General features: G+C 34.7%; 1 protein-coding gene across 1 annotated transcript in view; it reads left to right on the top strand.

Annotated features, from left to right (window-relative positions):
- Positions 1–222: 222 nt before the first annotated feature.
- The window catches only part of LOC145247948 (uncharacterized), a 173,034-nt gene continuing 159,531 nt past the window's right edge, over positions 223–13,725 (top strand). Inside the window, exon 1 of the mRNA XM_080109594.1 lies at positions 223–743. The gene's annotated coding sequence lies outside the window, so the exon portion shown is untranslated. The remainder of the gene's footprint in view (positions 744–13,725) is intronic.

Below are 13,725 nucleotides of genomic sequence, written 5' to 3'. Positions count from 1 at the left end.
GTGCACTAAAGGGAACAACGAGGATACTAAAAAGAGCTCTCGGTTGGTTTCAATAAAAAGCAGGGCAATGTTGGCAGCTGGTTTGGCTGCCCCATACCCATCGTTACAATCTTCAAAGGAAGAAATCTTTTTTAAAAAAAGCGAATGAAACAGTTACCTGTCAGTTAATATATATCTATCTCCCGACATATACATTAATTGAGCCATCATTATATCTCTATTCACCCAGCGAAATCCGTACAATCTACTACCTTTCCCTCTTTTTTCTCTCGTTCCTCTTTCTCTCTGTCCCTTTTTAATACCCCCTCTTTCTCTCTCTCTCTCTATCTTTCTCCTTGTCATTCTTTGCTCTCTTTCTCCCCCCCCCCTCTCTCTCTCTCTCTCTCTCTCTCTCTCTCTCCTTGTCATTCTTAGCTCAGCAGACACATCCAAACACTATTATGCCTGCTACTAAACCATTGTGGTGGCAGAAACACACGCAGGACCCGTGACAACAGGAGAAACACTTGCGAGTCATTTGCCTACCATTAAAAAAGGGCGGAAAACCTCTCTACCCGACGTGGGACGCGGCACGGATTTTTCATATAGCAGTCATTACCACATAAACCGAATACAATAGACAGTGCATACCCGATATACACCCTTCAGAAGACACTGTTACCATACGTGACGTACGTTGTGTCCGTACGATTCCTATAGGAATATATATACATAGATATACACACATACATTTATACTCTCACGTACGTATATATGTATTTTTTTAATTTGCTTCATCGTGTTTTATTTTGTTAGACAGAATGGTTGTCTCTGGATCATTTGTAGTCGGGTTTTTTGTTGTGAACTTAAAACTGAAACAAAAAAAAATATGCCTGGTTGATGCACAAACGTAGAAAAGATATATGACATCTAGCGTTTATACAATCGAAGTTAAAATCCCGCGTTCATTATTGCTCACAATATATTTCATAGCATTCTAATATATTTTATTTTTACTTCCAACATTGCCAGGAACTATTTATAACAATAATTAAAAATAACAAATATTACCGATTCATTAGTCAATGTTATCATAGTCTGGCGCACAATATATATATATATATATATATATATATATATATATATATATATATATATATAATTTGAGGTTACTATTTTCCAAAGGTAGTGTAACCAGTGAAATATAACGAGGTTCATACAAGAGTGCTGAATACAGAAGTAAACATGCTCATGACTGTGTAGCAACAAACTACTGCTTATGTAAAGACAAATATATATATATATATATATATTTATATATATATATATATAGAGAGAGAGAGAGAGAGAGAGTGTGTGTGTGTGTGTGTGTGTGTGTGTATGTGTGTGTGTGTGTGTGCGTGCATGCAGTCACTAGCTACCATTAGCCATAAAACAAAGCTCTTGGTAAAAACAACTGAGCCCTGTTTAATGGTAATAGTTTTTGTATTTCACGTACTCGCAACCTGCTGTCTAAGGACCAGAGATTAAAAATGTGAAACATATATATGTGTGTGTATGTGTATATATATGTGCGTGTGTATGCATGTATGTATATATAAATATAATTTTTAAAACATAATTATCCACTGACAAGTGTTTCGTCGTCTACGACTCATCAGAGTGGCTGAATCTAACGAGACTCGAAATCGGTACGCCACGATAAGTAGCCTAAACCTCTACCACGCGGCTGCCTCGCTTGACTACTAAACGTATCGCGTTTTTATGTCGATGTTTTCATTTGTTTTTGTTGGCGATACTTTTTGAATGAATTCAATTATTCATACGAAATTGCATTTTTACTTAAATGCGAGTTGGGAATAATCTTCCCTTTGACCAATTTGGTACCCCCTTAAATGGGGAGCGGCAAATATACTATTTTTAAAATATAATTATCCACTGACACGTGTTTCGTCGTCTACGACTATATATATATATATATATATATATATATATATATATATATATATATATAGAGAGAGAGAGAGAGAGAGAGAGAGAGAGATACACTAGCAGACCGCGCGGCGTTGCCCGCTTGTGAAAATACGTATAAATATTATAATTTAAGTAATGCAGAATTGTTATTTATTATGAACAGAAATACTGTACGAATCAGCACTAACGTTAAATTCCTTTAAAAAAAATTAAATATAAAAAATAAAAGCAGAAAAATCCAAATATATGTGTATGCGAGTATTATGTTTTTCTAAACAGTTCACTTCTTTTAAGTAAATAAAAAAATACTCGAAATGAGATCGAAATAAACCCAAATATAATGAATCATGTACGATAACCATTACGCCAGCATGGCACGTTCTTTAAAAAGTGTTTCCAAACCTACTTATTCGTAACATAAGTAATCTGTTATGTGAAGGTTTCACGCATGCTCTTTTGTGAAACAGTTTACAAACAGATAAAAATCCGATGACCCCCACCCCCCACGTACTAATTTTTAATTTTGACCCCTCAGCAACTCGTTTTCCGGATAAAAGCGAATTTAAATGTTTTTCACATGTCTGAATACTCTATATACCAATTTTCAAATCTGCTATCAAAAATTCATTGAGTATATAGATTGAGAAGTGTCCTCATACACATTCTCACTTTCATAAATATATATATATATATATATATATATATATATATATATATATATATATATATATATATATATATATATATATATATATATTAGCAAAAGTACCCGTCGTTGACTGGTCTACAGAAAATGGACTCCGATTTATGAAAGTATGATAGGTTATGAAAAGGAAGGGTTGTAAAGAGATAGCTTCGAATTTGGGGGTATCAAAACCAAAGCAAAATATGAAAAAAGTAAAAATAAAATAGATAAACCCCATAATTTATTATACACTACCTGTTTACACTGAAACACTTATCACAATATTCGGTGAATCTATATTAAAAAACTTTGTTAAACTTTGTGACATATTTCCATTCTATGGAGGTCAAGTGCGAATGAACACCCAATTAATTTATTATACTATATTTCTTCAAACTGAAAAGTCTTTATTAAAGTTTGTGCCTATTTCCATTCTATGGAGGCCAGGTGCGAACACAGACCCCACAATTTTATTATACCATCCTTATTTAAGTTAAAACATACTTATCAAACTATTCTTATGTACATTTATATCAAAAACACTTGTAAACGTTTTTTTTTAATTTTTTATTTCCATACTTTGTGGACCAAGCGCGAACGCAAACCCCACAATTTTAATGAATCATCATTATGCAAGATCAAACATACACATTCCTGTGTCTCGATACATCTTCTATTATTATATGTGATCAGTTTTTTAAAATAGTCAACCATATAGGAGCCTATTCGTGATCACACACACACACACACACACACACACACACACACAGACACTCAGCTTTATATATATATATATATATATATATATATATATATATATAAAACGATATAGCGATCGATTGATAGATAGATATCAATACATATACATTTATAAATATAGATTGTATTTATGTCTGTATAGATAGATTTTTTTTTTACTTACCTTCCCCACGAGGGCAGATTTAGACTCAAGATCGGTTTTTAACGCGGGGGGAAATCAGCTCTCCAAACAGGAGCAAACTGGGTAATAACAAAAATAAAAAATGTATCAGTCGTGAAGCAATTCTCATCCATTAACCGAGACCAAAAAGTGAAGTGCAACATCAGAACAGATACTACACCTTGATCCTGGCCAAGAACCTCTTTTTTTCTATTTAGATATTTATTTGCTTCCCCACGAAAGCAAATGTGTCTTAAGGTCGTTTTAAATGTGTCTGTGTGGGGGACAAGCTCCCCATAAACAAGGGCAAAAAGGGGGCACTCTATGAATAACCAAAATAATAGTAAATGCCTCAGTATGAAGTGCTTCCCCTATATTGACCAAGGACAGATTAACTTAATATAAGTGAAGTTATTTAGTCGTACCGGCCCCGGACCTGGCATTATCTACTGCCAGGCCCTCATTTGGGGTCCGATACAACTTAGGCACCAAGGCCAGTAAGGGGGAAGTGGGGAAGAAAACGGGACTTTGCTAAATTTGCTAGCTAAACTTGCGTTAGAAAGCAAGTATTTTATTTAGAAAACCTATACTAGATTCTATCATACCACATCCGCCTACATTCTTACCAGGACCTACTTAAAAAAGACAGCTCCCCAGCTTATCGGGATGGCGGGCGACTCTCGTACTGTAAAGAAAGAAATATGTACAAAAACAAAACAAAATGATATTTACAAACTTAAAGTATTTTTTTTTTTTTTAAATAAATGGGGGTGAGATGATGGGGAGGGGGGCAAACTAAGATACACCCAAAAAGAAAGAAAAAGAAACAACTTAATAAAATGCCTATGGGGGCGGGTTAGTAAGGGGCCCCTCCCTACCTAACGGCTGGTCTGTCGTATGAAACGCCCACTGTCTTCCAGTCCACTTCCCCTGGGGGGAAAGAGTGAAAGCAAGCAGGTCGTTCCCTAGGGGGGAGTGGAGGAAATAGGGACTTGTAAGTTAACTTAATATAAGTGAAGCATCAGAGCCGATACTACACTTTGATCCTAGCCTGAAGGCCAAGAACCCTTTTTTCTAGTTAGAATGATTTTTATTCCTTCGAAGATTAAACTCTAGAGCGATGTTTATACAAGCGGACATGTGTTTGTAGGTTGTGTTTAGAATGTTTAATAAAGTTAAAATCAGACGTTGATTATTTTTAACAATATGTTTCATATCTTTCTAATACATTCTCATATAGATACCCAGCACAACAAAGGTCGTTGATAGTGCTCAATCAAAGAGAGCAAATTTTCTTGTTTTATTATTCTTTATGTAAATACAGTCATACCTTGCTACGATGTGCAGACCGTTTCGATCATAATAGATCCCATCAGGGAAGAAAAGTATACACAACACAGAGTATGAATACCCAGTGGAGAGCGTCACTCACACTCAAAACGATTGCAACAACTCGCGCCATTCACTTGGCTTTCGGATGCAGTTAGTGTTGCACGCCAGTTCAGGTTCCGATCTGGACAATAACTCCGTCAGAAACTGTTTTATTTCGGTGGCCGTTCAGCTGTCGCGTTTAGGCATACATTCTGGATAGTGCTCGGAGGCGCACTCTTCCACGTCCTGCATCTCAGCTTTCGGGTAAAGCTTGTTTTCTGAGTCGCCCTTACCGGGGAATGCCGACGAGGCTACTTCAGGCAATTTTGCCAGAGAAAGCGCACGTCTTTATTTTGGGGCACTTACTCGTTTTGCCAATCTTTCAGCCTTGTGTCATATTCCCAGAGGTGGGAGGGACGTAAAAACTGGACAGCTTTTGAATGCTTGCAAAATAAACGAGTATTCTCCCGTTTCTATGTATAGAGGTTTTTCAGAATAATCTGACATGAGCGTCCTCCACGTTACGAGTAAGCTCTGAGCAAATATTCAAAGCAATGTAATATTCGTTGCTTTTTTTTTTTTTTTAATTCAATTTTCACCTCAAACAAGGCACATTGCCACTTTGATGTAGGGCGCTACTATCAATGACATAATCTACAGGAGTACTATGTGGGGAGTTAGGCAGCAAGATGTCGGTTCACATTACACTTGAACTTCTGCATGTCAGTACAGTTGGGAAAGCAGAACCCCGGAAGGGAATTCCAATATTTTACAGCAGTTCTGGTGGAGAAACTATTCGAGTTGAAGGCATTCTTGCACCTAGAGATCTCTCCTGTAAAGCGGTGGGGTTTAGCTGCTTGTCGGGTTTGTCGGGGGTACTTACGTTGATGGGGGTACAAGCGCTTGCAGTTCGCCATAGCATCCACCAGTAAAGTACTTGTAGAACAAGCAGAGGGATGCAACATTTCGTCAATGGGACAGAGGATGAAGCCTAGATGACAGTTCGTGACCTATCAGGTTGGCGACTCTCTTTTGAACTCTGTCCTGGAGTGAGAGACAAGTAGCAGATGACAACAGTACTCCATACATGAGCGAATGGTGGCATTATAGAGGTACAGGATACTTTCAGGCGTAAATAATTTTGTAACACGGTAGACAGAGAGCCCACCTTCTTCCCGGCAGTCTTGGCAATGCTCTCAATGTATCTATTTCCTGTGAACGTTAGGCCGAGGAGTTTAAAGTACTATTGGTGGTAGAGAAGTGTTCTTGTAATTATTGAAGGTAACAATCTTAGATGGGATCTCACCGACGCGGCTAAACATTAGATACTTCAACCATACAGGACAAAGATCAAGAAAAAAACACAATAAAGATAAACTTTAACATAGTTAAGTAATTATATAAGGAAAATAACATTGATGTTCTACGCTTTAATTTACTCGGCATTTGATAGGTAGAAAACATTCCTGGTTAAACACATTTATATTTGATAAACAAACCAGATTTGAACTACAAGAATCGACACTTTTATTTCTAAGTCATAACGGAAGTAAAATGTAAAGAAAAATGACAGATTTGTAAATCGATATAAGAAACTCAAATATCGTATTTGATTACACTAATCGGTTTCAGTGTATAATTCCATTCCGGTCAGGGAATACCATAACATATTAGTTTAATTACGAGAGCCTTTCTCAAAGCAAGAACTCCTATTTCTTCACAAAAAAATAACCCTAAAATGTGGAAGAGCTACGAAGACACGAGTCCTACCATTAAAACCAGCGACATTATGTGCGATGATTTTTTTTCTACATAGTCACCGCTAGTTTCAATGCACTTTTACCAGCGATTGGGATGCCACAATTGTAAAGTCCGGAAGTGCCTTAATCAATCGCATCTCTGTCACTACACTTAAATCGACGAACCCATCTACTTACTGCCTAATTGGCTTCGTTAACGTTCAACATATTGACCGATTCGTTTCTGTTTTTTTTTGTTTGTTTGTTTGTTTGTTTGTTTTTTCTGCCCGGCGGATTCATAACGTGTTTGTGCTTCTAACGAACGTCCATGGCAGGCGTTGCGTTCTTGTAGTCTCACATTGTCAATATTTGTAACAGAGAGATGAAACGTTCACGTAATGAATGCATCACTTCAGTCATCATATCAATGCTATTTGCAATCTCTTTTTGATCCATTCGGGCGGAAAGAATAAGACAGAGGTATTACTTTTGGAACGTCGATCGTATAAGCCGTCTTATTCTTATGAGCGAGTGCTTTTCTACAAGCAAACGAATATATATATATATATATATATATATATATATATATATATATATATATTAAGTAATGTGATTTATAATTTAAAAATTTAACAAATTTTTTAAATTTAAAAATCAAAATTTAATTAAATTAAAAATCAGTTTCATAAGAAGGAACAACAACAAAGGCAGATAATTGACTTTGTTGTTGTTCCTTCTTATGAAACTGATTTTTAATTTAATTAAATTTTGATTTTTAAATTTTAAAATTTTTTTAAATTTTTAAATTATAAATCACATTACTTAATATTGAATTAACTCTAGGACATTTAACTATCGAGCTTATTATATATCTAAATTACAACGAGCATTTCCTGTATTTTAATTAAACTAGTAATTTCACTATTACATTAAAATACACTTAGCTCTTTAGACTATTATTCTAATCTCCTTTAAATTATATATATATATATATATATATATATATATATATATATATTCTGTGCAAATATTCTTTATTCACTTATATTTCCTTTATATATATATATATATATATATATATATATATATATATATATATATATATATATATATACCAATCCTTATTTAAGAAGCTCAATGTGATTACAAAGCATATAATGAATAAATGACAAAGGTCTGTATTCCAAATTTCATGGTGTTGACCATCTTATAATTTATTCCTTTATTTCAGTTAACATTTACAGTTCTTGATAATTCATGATTTATTTTGCGAGGAAACAGATAATGTCAAGAATTGTAAATGCCAACTGAATTAAAGGAATAAATTGTAAGATGGTTAACATCATGGAATTTAGAACATAGACTTGCCATTTATTCATTATATATATATATATATATATATATATATATATGTATATATATATAATTTGTTTTCAAATTGTACTATGTACAATTCGTAGTGTGAACTGAATCGGAAAAAAGCTCAATATCAATGCATGTAGAGTAGATATAATGTGTAAATATCAATTGAACTACTATATATGATATTTACATTTTAAACTTTAATTCAAGTCGTTATATAGTAATAAATTGATAAAATCAGCCGTAGATTCTCTACAGTGCAATATAGACTACAATGTATCGGTGGAGAGGCATGTGCACATTCATCCTGGTGCACATTGCGGGTTCTTTATTACTACCGGCAATCAGTCGATTTGATTGAAAAATAGGTTATCCTTCCCCCCCCCCCATTTCAGTAACAATATTGGAATTGTAAAACATTTGATAATCCCTTATTCAATGCCGGGCAAAGTCGGATCTCCCTGCTACCTGTTTAAGTACAAAAAAAAAACATAACAAAAGATTTATAGTATAAAGCTGAATGTGTGTGTGTGTGTGTGTGTGTGTGTGTGTGTGTGTGTGTGTGTGTGTGTGTGTGTGTGTGTGTGTGGTCACGAATAGGCTCATATATGATTGACTATTTAAAAACAAACTGATTACATATAATGATAGAAGATGTATCGAGGCACAGGAATGTGTATGTTTGATCTAGCAGCCTTTTCATATCTACCTGCGTAAGTATACTTCAATAATTATGTTTCAGTTTGAAGAAATATGGTATAATAAAATTATGGGGTGTTCGTTCGCGCCTGACCTCCATAGAATGGAAATATGTCACAAAGTTTAACAAGGTTTTTTATATAGATCCACATAATATTGTGATAAGTGTTTCAGTGTGAACAGGTATGGTATAATAAATTATGGAGTTTATCTATTTTATTTTTACTTTCATCATATTTTGCTTAGGTTTTGGTACCCCACAATTCAACCTAAATTTACAACCCTTCGTTTTCATAACCTATCATACTTTCATAAATCAGAGTCCCTTTTCTGTAGGCTGTTTTTGAACCCAGTCAACGAGGGGCACTTTTGCTAGTATGTATATAAATGAATAAAGGTGATTTTTTTTTTTTAGTCATTTAATATTTCTATATTAGAATCAAATCTTACATTTATTTACATCCAAATATAACATCTTTTAAATACTATATATATATGTGTGTGTGTGTGTGTGTGTGTACGTTTTATGTCTATCCGCACTGATGAGTTGTGATACAACGAAACAGTACTATATGTAGATGACTGTTAAAGTCCCCCTTTGTTCGGGTTGAGCACTTTGTAAATATATTTTCATCCGACGTGTATTTAAGCAATTAAGCGAAGCTCACTATTTGTTTGTTTGTAAACACACTGATGGTTTGAGCACTGTGAGATGGCCAAGTTAATTTAATAGGCACTTGAGGAGAATTATTTACGGGCACTGATTCGTAGTCCGTTGGTTAGACCTGCGACTGTACCAAGTCGGTTGTAGATTCGATCCACGGTTGGGGGAAGGTGGATGTCTAACCGCACTGGTGAGTTGTGATACAACGAAACAGTACTGTGTGGATGGCTATATATATATATATATATATATATATATATATATATATATATATATATATATACTAGCAAAAGTACCTGTCGTTGACTGGGTTCAAAAACAGCCTACAGAAAATGGACTCTGGTTTATGAAAGTATGATAGGTTATGAAAACGAAGGGTTGTAAAGAGATCGCTTCGAATTTGGGGGTATCAAAACCAAAGCAAAAATGATGAAAGTAAAAATGAAATACATAAATCCCATGATTTATTATACCATACCTGGTCACACTGAAACACTTATCATATTCTGCGAATCTATATTAAAAAAAAATTTGTTAAACGTTGTGACATATTTCCATTCTATGGAGATCAGGCGCGAACGAAAACCCCATAATTTTATTATACCATATTTCTTCAAACTGAAACATAATTTTCAAAGTATACTTACGCAGATAGATATGAAAAGTTTTTATTTAAGTTTGTGCCTATTTCCATTCTACGCAGACCCCACAATTTTATTATACAATCCCTATTTAAGTTAAAACATACTTATCCAAGTATTATTATGTACATCTATATAAAAAACACGTTGTTTTTTTTTATATTTTAATTTTTTATTTCTATACTTTGTGGATCAGGCTCGTACGCAGACTCCACAATTTTAATGAATCACCTTATGTCTGATCAAATATACCCATTCCTGTGTCTCGATGTATCTTCTATCATTATATGTGATCAGTTTTCTATAATAGTCAACCATATAGGAGCCTATCGTGACCAGACACACACACAGACGTTCAGCTTTATATATATATATATATATATATATATATATATATATATATATATATATATATATATATATATATGGCAAAATATAAAACAACTGTTACGTTAATGCCTAACGTGTATAATTATTTTTAGACATATTATAATAAATTAATGCACGCTGTTAATCATTTGTAATTTTATTCTCCTATTGTTCACATATCTATGTAATTGTTATGATGATACTAATAGCAATTAATTAAATTGTTTTAATAAAATATTAGGCATTATTAACGAAAATTCTTTTATATTGACGGATGAATGTTCAAGAGCGGTAATTAAAAAATAATTAGAAAGAAAGACCAAGGTAGAAGCAAAAGTTCAAGGAGGGGGTGTGTGGTTTATTGACTGTATTCTCTCTTTCTCTTTCAGCCTCTCTCTTTCGCGCTATCTCTTTCTCTCTCTCTCTCTCTCTCTCTCTCTCTCTGTCTCTCTCTTTCTTTCTCTCACTCTCTCTCTCTTTCTCTCTCTCCTTCTCTCTGTCTCCTTCTCTCTCTCCCTCTCTCTCTCTCCTTCCCTCTCCCTCTCCCTCTCTCTCCTTCTCTCTCTCTTCTTCTCCCCCCTCTCTCTCTCTCTCTCTACGTCACTCGATTTATCCCCCTTTTACCTCTTGCCTGTCTTTTTTAAAAGATAAATAATATAGCGAACTTTACGAAGAGATAACTAGCTAACAAAGCCGGCAAGTATTATTCGTATATCTTTTTATAAGGCTAGAACAACAGCATATTAGTTTAATTGTTTTGACTCTCGAGTGTGTACCCGTTGATATCTTATATGCTTTTATATCGAGTAATGTGGTTCTCGGTGTATTAACTGTGTCTAACTGTGTCGGATATATACTCGAGAGTAAAAACAACGATAAGAATATTCTGTTATCAACACCCTAATTAGCATATAGTTTTATCAGTAAAAATAGGGAATCTTTCTGCTTTCTTGAGTTGTATTCAAATCGGAAGCAATTAATTCAAGCTGCTTAAAACCCGACCTTTTTGTTTATAACCATCGAGCGTATAATACAGTATGCTCTCAGCACAAGCTACGATGGGAATTAATGATAATGCATGCCATGCCTGCAAACAAAGTGGGTTTCCGACAGTACATAATATAAAATTCAGAGTTTTAATAATAATAATAATAATAATAATAATAATAATAATAATAATAATAATAATCAGAGGAATAGCTGCAAAAATACAACGACTAACGATAATGAAAACGGCTGACATATTAAGGAAAACCCTTGAATGCGGAGAATAATACAAGAATACAATATAACGAAGAAGCGTTACAGGGAATGAAGAACACCGAAGCTGCATATCTACAAGTTCTACACCCCCCATCACGCATCCCCCTCTATTGTCTTATCACCGTTCCTCCCAATAGAAAAGTGATACCAAAGAGCCGAGAAGGGTCAAGGAGGATGGAAAGACCGATGAGCGAGCGCTGACCAAACCTCCGCTGGACAAGCGCGAGGAGAACTGGGACCTTGAGGAGGCTTAGTACCACTAAAATTCCAGTATAGACCAATGGGCCACTGCCAGCGAGAAATCAATGGTAAGAGGCTGTTGCGATGACGCAAATTTATTTGCAAATGTTATCGAAGGAGGTGGAGAGAGCTGGACGCCTGGGGAGACTTGTTGTCACTCAGCTTCCATGGAACACCACAGGTTTCCAATCAGATCGTTTGTTGACTTATTTGAAAGCTCCACGTGAGTTAATAATAATAATAATAATAATAATAATAATAATAATAATAATAATAATAAAAACTAGTGTGAGCACGACTGTCACCGCATACAAATAGTCCAAGTGTCAATAAGGATGGAAAGATCGAGAAGCAATAACCAGATTACCATTGGGTGAGTGCAAAAAGGACTGGGGATTTGGAAAGGTATATCACCACCCGTCTTCCAATGAAAATCTATGGTTGCTGCCAACTACAAATCAATGATCAGCGGCTGTTGCGATAACGCCATTTTTTTCAAAGTTTATCAAAAGAGGAGGGAAATACTGGAAATCTGGAGAGACGTGTTGTCACTCAGACTCCTAAGAACACAAAAAGATGGTCTCCAAGGGAAATCTTTGATGATGACCTGTATGAAAATTCCAAGTGAGTAAATAATAATAATAATAATAATAATAATAATAATAATAATAATAATAATAATAATAATAATGAATGAATGAATAAATGGATGAATGAAGTAGACGTCATCGGCTGCCGCCACGCCAGATTATCGTGAAAGCTTTAGAAGGATGGAAGGAGATAGGACGAATAGCCCTAAGCCTAACCCTAACCCTAACCAGATCTCCCCTATAAAAGAGCAGAGGAAACTGGGACGTCTAGGAGACTATTAGCTACCTACACAACTACGGAATACACATAACCGTTGCCAGCGGGAAATCAATGGTAAACAGCCGTTTCTATAACGCAATGTTTTTGCAATGGTTGTCGAACGCGGTGGAAACCACTGGGAATCTGAAGATACTTGCTGGCACTCGGATTCCTGAGATACCACAGGTTATTGTCAGTGAGCAATCACTGGTGATGTCCTGTGTAAGAATTTCTAGTAGCAACTACTACTACTACTACTACTACTAATAATAATAATAATAATAATAATAATAATAATAATAATAATAATAATAATCAGCACTATTTCTAATATCATATTGAACGATACACTACACGAGAAAATTGCTACATTACATGTTTTATACAAGGATGATATAAGGTCTGGTTAAAATTAGGCTAAACACAATAGATCATTTATATTGACATATATTCCATATGAAATGTTATTAGTTGCAAATATAGCAGGAGAAGCAGAGGTAAAAGTGCTAATGCAGTGAGCACTTTGTTGGAATAGCGATCTTAAAATATATTCCTCCACTAGTATTGCTCGTAATGTTTTGAATTGTGAAAGTGCTGCTATAAACGTTTTGGTTTTAGTCGATTTAGCGACGCAACAATTACTATTACGCACACACACACACACACACACACACACACATACATACATGTATGTATGTATGTGTGTGTGTGTGTAATAGTAATTGTTGCGTCGCTAAATCGACTAAAACCAAAACGTTTATATCAGCACTTCCACAATTCAAAACATTACGAGCAATACTAGTAATTACTCTAAGTTAAGTTGTCAGATTGTTTCTAAAATAGTATACAAATATACATTTGGCAAGTGAGTTACTCCGAAAAAATCCGTGTTTAATTCTACGAAATAAATTTATCAGATTGACGCTTTTCTCTGAAAATGAATCCAACGTTTCTGTGTAGCTTATTTGTAA

The sequence above is a fragment of the Euprymna scolopes genome, chromosome 26, assembly GCF_053919585.1.
Source record: "Euprymna scolopes isolate OS-2025 chromosome 26, ASM5391958v1, whole genome shotgun sequence".
Lineage (NCBI taxonomy): Eukaryota > Metazoa > Mollusca > Cephalopoda > Sepiida > Sepiolidae > Euprymna > Euprymna scolopes.
The sequence above is the reverse complement of the archived record's forward strand: the minus strand, read 5'-3'. Positions and strand labels throughout refer to the sequence as shown.